Source organism: Anastrepha ludens, chromosome 2 (genome assembly GCF_028408465.1).
Source record: "Anastrepha ludens isolate Willacy chromosome 2, idAnaLude1.1, whole genome shotgun sequence".
Taxonomy (NCBI): domain Eukaryota; kingdom Metazoa; phylum Arthropoda; class Insecta; order Diptera; family Tephritidae; genus Anastrepha; species Anastrepha ludens.
The window spans coordinates 167842967-167856357 of NC_071498.1; the positions used below are offsets into that span (position 1 = coordinate 167842967).

General features: G+C 40.5%; 1 pseudogene; it reads right to left on the reverse strand.

Moving 5' to 3' along the window:
- Positions 1–11077: 11077 nt before the first annotated feature.
- Positions 11078–12560, reverse strand: LOC128855686 (uncharacterized; annotated as a pseudogene).
- Between the last annotated feature and the right edge of the window lie 831 nt (positions 12561–13391).

Genomic DNA, 13391 nt, shown 5'->3' on the forward strand with positions numbered 1-13391 from the left:
TTTACTTGTTTTTGTTTTCTTTTTTAAATAAAGAGTATATTATACAATGCTTACAGTTTATTTATTTAATACAAAAGGTTACTTCGGCATCAAAACAAAAATGTGTTCAAAACAAAAATGAAATTATTCCAAAAACTGTGAATATAGCTATGAGCCCTTTTACACAATAGCTTTCCAACCTATCTTTTTTGTTTAGTTCTTTTTAAATATTAATTTCCGAATGTTTTCACGGTCACTTTTACATAATATAAATAGGGCGAAAAACCATCGTGTAAGTGTGCTCTTTCAAGTAAAAGGTTTTATACTATCTTTATTTACTGCAGATCGATTTATAGAACTTCGCGTACTTCTCAGGCAAGTATGACGTCATTGCATCATTTTTTTGCACACTTTCTCTTTTCTACCGAATTGGCTCAGCAAAAAGTAGTTTACGGAGACGGTACGATATGAAATTTCGTTATTAACTTCTTCGAGGTTCACTCAATTCGATCAAAGACGATAAAAAACCCGTTTGCTCATTATAATTCTTTTCATAGAATTTGACAAAATAGGCCTTTATTTGACTAATACTAAAATTTTCGCAATTGAAATAGCAACGACAATCACAAATCTAAATAAAAACAATAAATAAAATAAAATTACAGCAAGTACACTTAAAACGTTTTTCCACATTACTTGTTCTGGGGCGTTTTTTTTTTTTTTGAGGGATACTTTTGTTTTTCCTGGTTATGTATGCATTTCCACTATTTCTAAGCTTTTTATTTTTATTATCACTCCACTTTTCAACATTACATTTCCTTTTTGTACCTCTGTTACACTTATCAATTACCTTCGACAATTATGATCGTATCATTTTACGTGTAACTTACAACGTTCTTCCACGGACTGACTTCTTCTAATTGCTTTTTAATTGCCTTATGGTCCGAAATTTTAAGTTATTTGATGATTTAGAGATGCAAGAGAGTAATAGGAACGGAAATCTACAAAAAAACACGTTTTGCAAAACATGGCTTTTAAAACGTTATTCGCGGCTCCGTTTCAATTCTTCAATTAGTTCAATGTTGAAAATTTTGATATAGAGTCTTTTAACATTTACACAAACTTTTTCTCCTTTAAAAAAATTTTGTTTTGGAAAAGTTTTGGGAGAAATTTTGTTTGTAATTTTAAAAACAATAAAAATTTTGAAAAAAACTTAAATTTTTTTCTAAAACAAAAGTTTCCTAACATGTAATATACTCTAGATAGATATGCTCTCATCCTAGAAAATTAAAAAAAATATTTTTAAATGTCAAAAATCATTGCTTTTTAGACTTTTTAATGTAAAAAATTTTGGTATAGAGTTTCCCATCATTGCCATACATTTTTCGTTTTAACTTCAAGACATATTTAGTACCATATATATTTTAGGAAAAAATTTGTAGAATAAATTTTACGAAAACTTTTTTTGGAATTAAAACAAATAATAAGTTTTTCCGACAAATTTTGAACAAAAACTTTTTTTTTTCAAAAAAAAGGTTTTAAAGCAAGTTAAGATATAACTACAAAATTAAAAAACCATATTTTAAATTGTTAATTTTAAGATTTATTCAATGTTGAAATATTTTATACCAAAGTTTTTCACATTTATACAATTTTTTTACCATAATTTTTTCACCCTTTTTGTGTGTTTGGCCGAGCTCCTCCTCCTATTTGTGATGTGCGTCTTGCTGTTGTTCCACAAATGGAGGGATCTACAGTTTCAACCGACTCCGAACGGCAGTTATTTTTTATGAGGAGCTTTTTCATGGCAATTGACACTCGGAGGTTTGCCATTGCCTGCCGAGGGGCGACTGCTATTAGAAAAAACTGTTTTTACTTTTTGGTCTTTTACCGAGACTCGAACCTACGTTCTCCCTGAACTCCGAATGGTAGTCACGCACCAATCCATTCGGCTATGGTGGCCGGCGTACTTAAAAAACATGTTTAGGTAAAAAATATGTTCGAAATATTTACGAAAATTTTATTCTTATGAAACATATAAAAAATGTTTAAGAAAACATTTTGTAATTTTTGAAGAAAGAAAAAATATCTTCCGGACAAATTTTGACCAAAAAAATTTCTGTTTTTTCCAAACAAAGGTTTTATTTTAAAGAAATTTAAAATAAAAAAATTTATGAAACATTTTTAGGAAAAAAAATTGTCTTATAGCTTATATAATATAAGAAATTGTTCTTCTTTTTCAATTTACTTCTTATTGCCTATAATTAAACCAAGTTTTAGAAAAATTTACAGCAATGACCAAAATATAAAGATTACTTGACATGGAATCGCTCAACTACAGTCAGAGAAAAAATAAAGCGACTTACCATTTTGACAAGCTTTGACTGTTTTCCTTTTTTCTTCATGTTCATAATTTTTTTTATAAAAGTTTACTTCATTATCTAACAAAAATTCAAATTAATTTAAGTTTCAAGCTTTATGAACAAAGTAGAAAAATTGGCCAAACTCTCATCCAAATTTCAAAATTTTTTTTCAGAACTAAAAAAAAATTGGCACATAATTTTACCCATTTAAATTTTAGAATAATGAAATGCCAGTTCGATTTTGCTAGAAAGTTGGCTTTTAAAATTTTTTTCTTGATGGTGTAGCGCATTTTCTTTATATGACAAACCCACGCATTCTTTTAATATAATATAGAGAAAATATGCAGCAGGGAAAAAATTATTAAAAACCGGGGAGAATTTTGAGCCTCTTCAAACTTGCACTTAATTTAATATAAGATAATTTAAAGTGCTATAAAACGGGGTACCAGAATTTTTCTTAAGTTCTGATTCAGAATTTTGAAATTTATATAAATTGTAGAGCTTATAAAACTAGCAAAGTTTCGAACTATATTAGTATTTTTGAGGTTTGCACTGAATTAAATTCATGACTTACTCGGAAAACCATCAGAAAAAAAATCGGAAAATGTTTGTCGCGGTTGCTATGACTACTCAATACTGCTATAAAAGTGTAAAATGTCAGAACAATTTTTGCATTAAACTAAGACTTTTGTCTCGCACATTTTTTCTTAGCAAATATGATCAATGTTAGTTTTGCAGGGACTTTCTAAGCACTAACCTAAAAAATGACATGGAAATAATGGTGCATCTCAGACAAATACGGGCACCCACTAAGATAATAAACAGCAACCATGAACTACCTCGGTGTAAGCGTAAGTGCCCTAGCCTGCCATCCCAGAGCTTGTGGGTTCGAATCCCACTTAAAGCACAGTCCTCGCACTTTTCCAAACTTACCTACTTTCCTACTTTCTAGTTCCTAATAAAAAGAAAAAAAAAATCATTCCTTAACCCCAAAAACCTGATCCTTCCAATCCTTACTACCGCACAAAAGTCAGCGTTGTGTGCACAGTTACACATTACAGCAGTGGCGCCAGCAAGAGAAAGCGGGCAACCATGGAAATAGCACAGACACACGAAATTTAGCGAAGTCCTCAACCAATCTGTGTGATCCTTCTGACAGAAAAATCTGAAACACAGATGGCGCTCCTAGCAATAATAAGGCGTTGTTCTTAAGCAACGACAGATGGGTATTCTCACATTTAGAACTGGTAGCGGCAGGCTAATTACGTACCCTGCCAGAAGGCAAAATAGATTAACGAAACCAACGCAAGACTGAGTCTTGTCGAGGCCCTATGCTTCCCAGTAGAGTGAACAAGGAACAAAAATGAAGGAGAACGTGACTAATATTTGGCTTTTGCCAAATTGTTATCAGTCCATTTTTTTTTTAGTTTTGAGAGATTGATGAGTAAGTTTTGATAAGTAAGAATAAATATTTAATTTAAAATGATATGTATATTTTCCAAAATATTGTGCATAAAAAGCAACACACTTTTTTGAACGAGCTTTCAAGCACTTTCTGCAGTTTGTCACTCCGAATGAGGAAACTTAAAAGCATGAATTTGAGAATCCTTTGACAGCTCCGGTTGATCTTTTGGCAGCGAAAAACATTTCCCTCCCACTTTATCGTGATCTGTGTGAATAAGCAGAAATCATCGAAGACTGTACGCCATATGACCTATCACTTGGTTTTTGAATGCTCTAAAATTCACTTGTTTGAGCCGATGTTTGAGGTTTAAGGTTATTGTGAGGGAGGATGACTCGCCTTCTGCGTTTGGTTTCCCAAATTCTTCCGAACGATTTTAGCAAACATATGAAGGTATGCCATTCCGAATAGCCAATGTGCATAGCAAGTTGTTCTAATTGCAAAGAGGTGGCGATATGTCCTATTATTTCAAAAACGCAAGGGGAAATTGGCTTAGAAGTTCTTCATACGCGCGCAACTTTTGTGGGACTTAGCTCACCTTAAAAGATCCGTTCGGTCAGTTTCGGGTTGATATGCATAAGTGTATCCGTAATTTCTCGCCGGTTGCGCTCTTATAAACGTTTCTTGATGCACTACGATTGAATGACGTCAATATTTTATTGCTCTAATCGACACGAGCTTTCTTTGAGCGATTATTAAATTAAGTGATAGGTAGGTGAAATGGTTAAAGTACCAACCTAGGATTCTCCAAGTAGCACTAAAGTTCCGTTTTAACACTATCGGCCAATAGGAAGATATCTACAGCCAACCAGAGGTATTGATGTAATGAAGACGGTTGATGAGATTTAGGTTGGCGCACTGCCCCAGGCTGTCGAAGAAAGGAGCAACCAGTGACCTTAATCGTCTAGCTGTCGAACCCGGACATTTACAGGGATAGTGCTCAACAGTCTTCTTCTCTAAAAGTTCCCCTAAGCTTCTGCAATGGGGAATGGTAAACCCAACTTTTCTGCATGAGTGATGATCGTCCAATGACCGGTAAACATAGCTTCAAGTTTGGAAAGATGGCGTGGAGTCTTCAGGACTTTCTGAGTTCTCCGTCTATTGTACTGGAGTCAAAGGGTTTTTGAAATCACACATGAAGAAATGTGGCTCCGTTTTTTCTGCGCTTTCCTGACAAATAAGTTCTGCAATTCCCCTTTAACAGCAGTCAGAGGGGAATTAAGCGATATTCAATGCGAATAAATCTTGTTGATGGCCAAATATTCATGCATCGAAGTTTTCTGGCACAATAACCAATTTTAGCCAGCCTTCACGAAATTTGTCATGTAGCAAAGTAGGACCACTATGAATTCAGAAAACCAACGAAACGTGGTGACCGGAGAAGCTGCTTCAGCACCAAAAGTCAAAGCGAGGTGTTCGATACGCTGCTATTGGTTTTATGGTCGTCGGAAGTTATCGCAGAGTACGGAAACCACCTGGAAGAGCACCGAAACGATTGCATAAATATTGGACGTCTGAGTCGCAAAATCACTAAATATGTATCGAATTTTTTATTCTTAACTTTTTTTTATAATTGCGAAAATTGTATATTGCACATGAGTTTCTCGGTAGGTAGGTAGGTAAGATAACAAGAGTACCCCTGGTACACTTCAAGTAGCACTTACGTGCCGTTTTGATACCATAATGTGGACCACATCCTATGAAAAGATTAAGAGAAAAAAACCGTCTACAGCCTTCCAGTGCCGTTAATGTAGCGGAGGAGAGAAAAGGGATCTAGGCTGGAGAATTTCTTCAAGTCATCCCCAAAGAGATCGCTAAGGTATCTCAAGCACCTAGTCGCCAGAGCCAGACATTTGCAAAGAAAATGCTCAACAGTCTCTTTCTCTGCAGGATCCCCACAGCTTCTGCAATAGGGTTTGTATAGAATTCCAAGCTTCTGCCCATGAGTACCGATCACGCAGTGACCAGTGAGCACCGCAAAGAGTTTGGAAATTGAATGGCGTAGAATTTCCATCACCTTAAGCGTTCTGTTTCTATCGTATTGAGGCCATAGTGTTTTCGAAATAGCACACGATGAGACAGACCTCCATCTGTCTTGCGCTTTTTCTAGAAAGAAATTGTGTAGTTTCCCTTTAACGACGGCCAGGGCAAGCCCTTCCTGGCAAGCTCATCGGCAATTTCATCTCCCTCTATACTCCTGTGCCCAGGAACCCAGATAAGGGAAATATTTCCTGCACCTCCTTACAGGAGTTCACCAGAAGAGAGCCTCAAGACGGTGACGACAGGGCCTAGATCTCAGCTTGACTATCGGAAAAAATATTAATGTCTCCCTCCCAACAGCGATCCCGAAGCATTCTGCATGCCTGCAGGATCGCGAAGACCTTGGCTGGAAAAACTGTGCTGGTTTCCGGCAGTTTAAAGGAGACTGAAATGCTGGCTGATTTAGAGTAAACCCCCGCTCCCACTCCAGACTCCAGACTCCATTTTGGATCCGTCAGTGAAAACAGAGGTATATCTATATCCGTACCGACTCTCCCTCTTTCCAATCTTACCTGCTCGGAAAGATAGCCCTAGCACAACCATCAAAGCACAGTTTGCGGATGGAGAGGTCAGTGCGACACAGCAGTTCTCTGCACTCTTTCTAGTTTAGTGATGTTGTAGCCCTTCTGAAGAGCGCCCCACCAAACTAGGCAACCGTATGTCAAAATTGGCAGAACTACTAAGTTGTATGGTACATCCAAAAGGCGACACGTGGCTTGAGACCCCATTTTTTGCCGAACATAGATTTACAGGCGGACAAGGCTATATTGGCCTACTTAACTCGATTTTCTATGTGCAGTTTCCAGTGGAGCTTGGGGTCAAGTATTACACCAAGATACTTGACTTCCGATGAGAGTGTAAGATACTGGTTGTTAAGTCTTGGAAGCTTAAAAGGTGGAGGCTGGTATTTTCTGGCGAATAGCATCAACTCCGTTTTGTCAGAGTTGACTCTTAGACCGCAACTGGCAGCCCATCTACTGAGTGTAGCCAATGCGCCTTATAAAATTCCATTCATTACTAATGGGAAGGGTCCTGAAACCATTAGGACCAAGCCATCGGCATATGCTACCACCTTTACCCCACCCCTGCTTAAGCGAGTTAAAGCTCCATCCACAGCTACTAGCCAAAGGAATGGCGAGAGAACGCCGCCCTACGTTGTACCCCTATGTACGAATCTAGTGATTCTTGCCCCTTCTGCTACAGCATTTATTTCCCTACCACCAAGCAGGGACGAGATCCAGAGGTAGATAGAATGAATTCTAGTTGGAAGAGAAATGAATCCGACAAATACTTTTCGAGTTATTCACCAATTAACAAAGGGCGCTCGGGTGCTCCGGAGCTCGATGGCAAAACTTTGAATGCGTTTTTCGCAAAACTATGATTTTTGATCTGGTGATCACTGTAAGTTAAAGACCGCTTGGTAGATTTCAATAAAATTTATACTGCTTTTGAAAAGCATAAAAAGCTCATGCCTGATCGAAGGATTTTTTTTTTTCAAAAACTTCGACTTGAATTTTTTTTGTTTTTGAAATTTTGATAAACTCAAGCCGAAACATTGTGTATTAATACTTTGTTTTTATTTTTGTAAAATAAAGCAACTGACTAGGTAGGTAGGTAGGTATAGTGGTTGTCGGTTAACACACCTAGGCCTGCTGTAGGCCCATTGTGATACCACCAGGGCTGTCCCCTCTCCTCACTCTACATTGTCCTCATTGAACCAACCTGTGGCTTTAATATATTTAACAAGACTTGTTATTTTTACATTGGCTACTTCTGCCAAGTTATTCAGGGAACTTTTTCCTAAAATATTGAACCTTCTTCCATCCAGAGCCATGCACCCGCATAGAAAGTGTTCTATAGTCTCTTCTTCTTCAATATCGTTACAGCTTCTACAATAGTCGTTATAGGGCGCTCCCAGCCTATTGGCATGTCTGCCAATCAGACAATGCCCTGTTAGGACCCCGAGTAGATTTCTCATATTTTTCCTGTTTAGTTTTAACAGTCGGTTTGTGCGGCCCATGTTCCATTCCGGCCACGTCATTTTACTAGTTCTACAGGTCAAGGTCTGAGACCACAGCCTGTTGGCAGCACTGATAGTGTGTTTATCTATAAGCATCTTACAAGTTGCTAAGGGTATAGGAATGTCCTCTTTGTCTGGTTGGATCGGTAACGTGGTCCCCAATCTCGCTAATTCATCTGCTTTGCAGTTGCCTTCTATTTCTCTATGACCCGGCACCCAGAGCAGGTTTATTGCAAAGTACTGTGATAGTTCTGTCAAAACGTCGATACATTCTTTTACTGTCTTCGAGTTAATATTGGGCGATTTTAAAGCTTTCAGGGCCGATTGGCTATCTGAAAATATGTTTATATCCCTTGTGGTGAGGACACTTTTATTTAGGGCTAGCAGGCCCTCCCTGATAGCCAAAATTTCAGCTTGAAATACACTGCAGTGATCCGGTAACCGGAATGAGGTGTTGGCATACATTCCTTCAGAATAAATGCCTCCGCCTACTTGATCATTTAGCTTGGAACCGTCTGTATAGATGCTGATTCCGCTTTTATTGTCCATTACCCCATTGTCCCAATCTTCCCTCGTTGGGAAAGTTATGGTAAAGGATGTGTTTAAGTGCAACTCTACTGAGCTACAAAAGTCTGTCGCTTGATGTAGGAAGGGATATTCGTCTAGTATTCTAGCGTGACCCCTTCTGTTAGTGGCTAAGTTAGAAGATTCTCTTAGCCTAAGTGCCGATTTCGCCGCCAGCTGCTTGCTGTAGGCCTCAATCGGTAATAAATGCAACATGACATTCATCGCTGCCGTGGGTGTAGTCTTTAGTGCCCCGCTTATGCAGAGACTAGCACCTCTTTGAATACTTTCTAGGCGTTTTACTGTTGTTCTTTTCTCGAGTATTGGCCACCAGACCAATGCACCGTATGTCATGATAGGCCGTACCACTGCTGTATATAGCCAGTGTACTATTTTTGGGGTTAGGCCCCATTTTGCCCCCACAATTCTTTTGCATGTATAGAGTGCTGTGGCTGCTTTTTTTACTCTATCATTAATCGTTTGTTTCCACGAGAGCTTCCTATCTAATATCAGTCCTAGGTAGCTCGCCTCTTCCCCAATTGATAGTGTGATACCCTCAAGAGTAGGGGGGTTTAGGACAGGTAACCTGTATTTCCTGGTGAACATGATTAGTTCTGTTTTGCTGGGATTTACCCCAAGACCACTCGATGCAGCCCACCGGCTTACATCGTTCAAAGCATTTTGCATTATATTGCAGAGGGTATCTGGGAATTTCCCTCTTATTAATATTGCAACATCGTCTGCGTAGGCCACTACGTGTATTCTCCTTTCCTCTAGATTCTTCAACAATTGATTCATTGCCAGAATCCACAGCAGAGGAGAAAGTACACCGCCCTGAGGGGTGCCCCTCCTGACGGATCTGCGTATCGTCGAGGGGCCCAACGTCGAAATTACTAACCTGCCTAGTAGCAACTGTTTAGTAAATTTCACAAGGCCCTCGGCGACACCCAAGTCAGTCATTGCGCTTGTTATGGCCTCCGGTAGGATGTTGTTGAAAGCGCCTTCTATGTCTAGGAAGGCTACCAGAGAATACTCTTTGTCCTCTATTGATTTCTCTATCTCTGAAACTAGTGAATTTAATGCTGTCTCTGTGGATCTACCTTTACAGTAAGCGTGTTGTGATCTCGCCAGTAGCGACGGGGTCAAGTTTTCCCTTATAAAGGCGTCTATTAATCGCTCTAGCGTCTTTAATAGGAATGAGGAAAGGCTAATAGGTCTGAAGTCTTTAGGCTTTGTATGCGAGCTCCTACCAGCCTTTGGTATGAAAACTACTTTGACTTCCCTCCATCTTAGGGGGACGTAGTTTAGTCGTAATGCTGCTCTGAATATGGTTATCAGCCATTGCATAATGTTGTCCAATGTTTGTTGTAGTTGCGCAGGGATTATCCCGTCTGGTCCCGGTGTTTTATACGGATGGAAATTTTCTACAGCCCAAGTTATCTTGGCTTCTGTGACAATGTTGGGGATGTCGGTACCTAGTACCGCATCCGAAGTTGGAATATTGGCGGTTATCGCTTCCTCTAAGTTACCTGGGAAGTGGGTATTTAGTAATAGGTCTAATGATTCTTCGCTGGATTCTGTCCAGCTGGAGTCTGGCTTCCGAAGATACCCTATGGGTTGAGCAGACTTGGTTAGGATTTTCCTCAGTCGAGATGCCTCCACCGTAGTCTCGATCTCCCCACAAAAAGTTCTCCATGAAGACCTTTTTGCTTTTCTTATTTCTTTCTTATATATTTTTAATTTGTCATAGTATAGGTCCCATTCACATTCGCTTTGGGAGAGTTTGGCTCTATTGAATTGTTTCCTGCAATTCTTTTGTAGCTTTTTCAGTTCGGGTGTCCACCAGGGTGGCTTATTCTTCCCTCTATACCTGGCTGCCGGACAAGCCTTATGCAGGGCTTGGTTGCAGCAATTAGTCAGACTATTGACCATATTGTCTAATGCCTCTATGCTAGAGGGGTTAAAGGGGGGATCCATGGGCAAACGTTCTGCTAGTTCTTGGGAATATCTTAGCCAGTTTGTTTTCCTATGGTTCCTAAATTTTAGTGCTTTAGGATGAATGACCTCTTCTTGGAGCGTGCATTCTATATATCTGTGATCAGAGAATGAATGTGCATTAAGTACCCTCCAATTCACTATTCTATCTATAATTGAGTCTGAGACTAACGTAATGTCAAGAACTTCCCGACGATTACGTACAATAAAGGTAGGCTCATTACCGCGATTGCAGAGCAATAATTTGGTACTCATAATAAAATTAAAGAGTGACTCACCTCGCTCGTTAATATCTGAACTACCCCAGGTAGTGTGATGGGCGTTTGCGTCGCCTCCCATAAGTAATATCTTGCCGCAGGCTTCGCTGTCCAGTATTAGCTCTTTTAACAGCTGCGATGGAACTGGATCCCCGTGTGCCATATAAAAGGACGATAGCCGGTACTTGTTACCATCTGTCTCCCAGCTTATCGTAGTTGTGTCTTTATTGCTATATTTATAAATCATAAATGTGGTTAGTTCTGTTTTTGCCATAATACAAGACCTTGATTTACCTTCACAGTCTGCTGTATACAGCTTATATTTCGGTGTCCTCAACCCGCAGATGCGCCCTCCATTGATCCATGGCTCCTGAATGAGGACAAAATCAGGGTTGTCTGCTGCCATGCGATCAATTAGGGCTTGTGATGCTAGCTTACTGTGATGTAAATTTATTTGTAGAAGACGCATGGTTAACACTCTCTGAATCTTCCTGTGAGTCGCTCAAGAGCTCTTTTTCTGAGTATGTTGTACTCAAACCAGCTGTAAGCTCAGTTGTCGTACTTGTACTCATTTTCTTGAGTCTAGCTGTGAGCTCAGACCCTGACGAGCAGTATCCTTCCATGTCGATGCTTTCGACATCGCTTGAGGACTCCATAGGATCTTCCTCAGCGTCATTGGCCTCAATTTCTGAGGCCAATTGGTCGATGGCATCAGCATCTGTTTTATAGGTTCTGACCTTAACCTTGCCAAAACCATAGTTTATCATACCTTCGCTTTTCGCCAAAGGTTCTAGAGAATCGTTTGTTAGTAACAGCATTACTTGCGTTGTGGCACGTTTCGTCACCACACCGTCTACTGTTACGGTATTGTCAAAGGCCTTGACAAATTTTCAGCTCCCCGTAGGAAGGCCTGGGTTGCATGCACTTATTATCTGCATGACTTGCTGTGGGTCAGAGGGTGTAGGGACCCAAACTCGTGCCCTCGGTCGAGACGGGATGTCTTTTTTGTCTACTACCACGAGCTTCGCTCCAGGGTAGACTTCCCCGATCTTCGCTATTGCAGTCTTGTATAGCTCCACCGATCTTTCGTCGTCGCAGGCTATAATTTTAATCTGGCCTTGGTACCAGCCAGCGTCAGTGCATGATGGGGGCGGACCTGGATTGCTTAGTAGCACTTCCAGCGTTACGTTGGTCAGAGCGGCCTGCACCCATTTCCATTGGGCTCTGGGAATTCTTCCTTCGGGATCACCCTCATCCAGGACACCAATGATGATGCGATTGCGGGCCACTTCCGCAAACGTTTTATTAGGCGCTATACCTCGATTTTTCGGTCTTTTCGCTGACGGTTTAACCTCTTCAGTAGACCTCTGTCTTTTGGTGGCAGCTGACGATGTGGTTGGCCTTTCGAGGGTGAAGTTAGGAAGAACCTTCTTCGCCCACTCTATCGACTCCCTTACCTCCTTCGTCAGCTCCTCCGTTGTTGGTGGAGATTCGTGCAGCCTTTTGAGTATCCTGGCGGCATTACGCCTCTCCAGGTACCCTGCTTTAGTTGGATCAGTGATCCTTACTGTCGGCCATTTTCCGGCAGGAGCACTGGCCTCGGTGCTACCTGTGGCAGTCTCTTCACCAGCTCTCCGCATAGCCACAGGACGTCGACTAATTGGTCTGGTTCCGATAACCACCACAGGAGGTGCCGATGTACTGGGGCTAGGCTTAACCTCAGTCCCAGTGTCAGCGCTTGCCGCCGGTCCACTCTGACTAAGTTTGACTACAGCAGATTGAGAGCTCGTTTTGAATGCTGCTCGCTTCTCGGAGCTTGCTGCCCCTTCTGATTTGTTTGTTTCTTTTGTTTTTTGTTTTTTATCTTTTGAATTGTTCATTTGTTGGTCCCACGAGTGTCGGAGAAGAGATGTTCACCTGTGCATAGCTCCGAACTACACAGGCAAGGCTAGTTATTACGGAGGGCGCCAGGTATCCGTAAGCTCACGTTAGCGACTGGGCTATTTTTGAAAAGGGCCCCCAGCCAGGCTGATCCTCGGCACGGGTCGCATGACACCTTGATCCGGCCCTTTACCTCACACCATGGTAAAACTCCATTTACAAATGCTGTACTATTAAGGAGTAACGAACACTTATCCGTGGAGTCTTACCTTAGCTAGCTACCTCCCAACTGAGTGCAGGATGAGAACTGTGGTACCTATTTCCAGTCGGCACCCTGGAGGGGTGGAGGGGTTTTGCCGACCAAGCAACTGACTAGCAAAAAAAAAAAAAAATTATTGAACCTCTTAAATAAAAACCTCATCAGACGAAAATCTTCACAACTTAATTCCCTTTTTTCGGCAAATATTTATAAAGAGTCAAACTATGCAACGACAATGTAAAATTAGGCATATTCACTCTTCTCTTGCCTTATCCTAAAACTTAAGCAGCAACCCTCGTAAGTACTTTCCAGTTATGTATAGTATTGTTTCAACTCTCTGCATGCAGCTACATCCGGCATACAGCTACACACACACACATCGAACCAATGTACTGACTTCGACTTGCGTTTCTCTCTCCCTCACTCAACATTCCTGCTGCATTCTCCCCTCGACATCTTTAACGCCACTGCGCTGTCACTCCTACTTTTGGCGTTCCTTTGCGTTGTCTTACGAACTTTTATTATGTTATTTGCTTTAATTAAAAAAGTTCGCTGATATGAACAATTGATT